General features: G+C 34.5%; 1 non-coding gene across 1 annotated transcript; it reads left to right on the forward strand.

Annotated features, from left to right (window-relative positions):
- The first annotated feature begins 1,726 nt into the window (after window positions 1-1,726).
- TRNAS-GGA (transfer RNA serine (anticodon GGA)) lies at window positions 1,727-1,813 on the forward strand. Its single transcript has one exon. It is a non-coding gene; the product is annotated as a tRNA-Ser (tRNA).
- Window positions 1,814-2,318: the final 505 nt, after the last annotated feature.

Genomic DNA, 2,318 nt, shown 5'->3' on the forward strand with positions numbered 1-2,318 from the left:
AGTCGCACGTAATGACAGATCACAGCCATATTATTAAAAGCTTGTGGTAAGAACGGGTTTCGTTCTAGTGCCCGAAAATAATATTCCAAAGCTTTTGTATGTTCTCCGTTCCTTGTGTGGATAAGACCTATGTTATAGAGTATATAACTTCGATCATAGGGATCGATTTCTAGTCGCATAGCTTCATAATAATTCTGTAGAGCTTCCGCATAATTTCCTTCGGATTGAGCCGACATCCGTTACGGTCGTTCGTTATTCCATTGAAAGAATCTCCGTTCCAGAACCGTACGTGAGATTTTCATCTCATACGGCTCCCCCTTTATCTGATGCGCATAATGAGATGAGAATAATACATGAAATCAAAAAACATTGAAATACTCTCATTATGAACTCATGGGACTAGCGTTTTTACAAAAAATCTCTAGCCAACCTTCCTGTAAAAGATCTTTTCTTAACATCAAGCATGGTTTACTAGATAAAAATAAAAATGGTAACTCTAACAATTTCTTTGTCCTCAACGCCTCTAAATTTCCAGGAATTAGTCACTTCAACAGTCTTCGATGGTTATACAGGTATCCAAAATACAAACGAGATGGATGTTTGTTGTCCCAACCATTTTTCTAAGTTCCGATCCCGATAAGGAAAAGGTATAATTTATAACAAAGTTTTCGTGTTGTTGATTCCTAGGTGTAGTGCTTCTTCCCCTCTGCTACCTATTTTTACTAGTGAATATTTTTACTAGTGGAGTAGGGTTGACTTAATCCATAGGTTACACCTTTCGCTTAATACTAGAATCGACAATTCTAGCATCTAAGGTTACATTAATCGGGGATACACGACAGAAGGAATTTTTTGATTTTCAAATTGCACCTCCAAGAAGCGTAGATTTATTTCAATTATTGTTTTCTTTCTATCCCGAATACTGTGTCTTTCTACTAAGACGGAGAGCGGTAAAGAAAATTGAAAAAAAAAAAAATCAAATCGCACCATCTCTGTAATAGGTGAATGCCTCTTTTTCCCCGGAAGTTGTCGGAATTATTCGTAATAAGATATTGGCTACAATTGAAAAGGTCTTATCGATAAAATTTCCATTTATCCCACCAGATCTAGGCATCGGTAACAACCCCATTCTATAATTTCTTTTAATTACCTCTCGTGAGAAAATGATCCCACAAACAAAGGAATTGCATAGTACGAAATAACATAAAAACGGATTCATTAAAAAATCCCACTCGATATTAAAATTGTTTCTTTTTGATTTCACAGGAATCAATAAAAGAGAAGAAATATTTCAATCCGGTTAAATTTCATCCAAATGTAGTAGGATCAGAATGAAGAGAACTATTCTGATTTCAGCGAAGTTGAAGAAAAAAAGAATTTTATTTATCTGACTGGGGTAATTCTAGAAGTTTTTTGATTGAATTATGATACAAAAAAGAGCAAAAAGAATCGAATAATCATTCTATGATTCATAACTTGTGACTAGATATATGTATGGGATAAACAGTTGTTGGTGAAAAATCGAAAACTGTAAAAGTCGAATTTTTAGAAAAAAGGAATCATAGTTTAAAAAACTAAATAGAATCATGAGCTAAAAGTATCCATTAAACATAGTTAAAAAAAAATTATTTGTATAGTTAGAATTGGTTGGACGTGCCTATCAAAAAAAAAATTGAATATTAATGACTCACTATTAACTCGGTTTCTGGGCCATAATCATTCTGTAGGAGAGATGGCCGAGTGGTTGAAGGCGTAGCATTGGAACTGCTATGTAGGCTTTTGTTTACCGAGGGTTCGAATCCCTCTCTTTCCGTACTAATTCAACAATGTTACTGACCACAATGTATCAAATCAAATAACAATCGATACTATTATTCCAACGGTTAGACCTTTATGGATTCTTTATTTCGAATTTTTGTGGTACGGAAACGAAAAGACTGGAAAGAATGCACAAGAGATGAAAATCCCCCTACCGATCAATGATAGATGAATGATAGAAAAATTTCCGGATCAAAACCTTACTTTCCTTCGGTCTCTTTACTTAGACTTCGGCGAAGGGGAGGACGAAATTGTCCGAACCCTTGTTTTTTAGTTAGGTTTAAGTCTGACGAGAATAATATTCTACAACGAGCAATTCATTTATTTTTAAACTGACCCATTTACTATCTATTATTTGATTGACTAATCCTTTATATTGCAATGGCTGAAGAGTCAAATGTTTTGGCAATTCCTGAGGGGGGGATGAATCAAGATAATTTTGAATCAGTGTTCTCGATTTTTTTTCATCTTTTGCTGTAATAATATCTCGGGGTTTGCAC

This window comes from Cucumis melo, unplaced genomic scaffold, assembly GCF_025177605.1.
Source record: "Cucumis melo cultivar AY unplaced genomic scaffold, USDA_Cmelo_AY_1.0 utg001973l, whole genome shotgun sequence".
Classification (NCBI taxonomy): Eukaryota; Viridiplantae; Streptophyta; class Magnoliopsida; order Cucurbitales; family Cucurbitaceae; genus Cucumis; species Cucumis melo.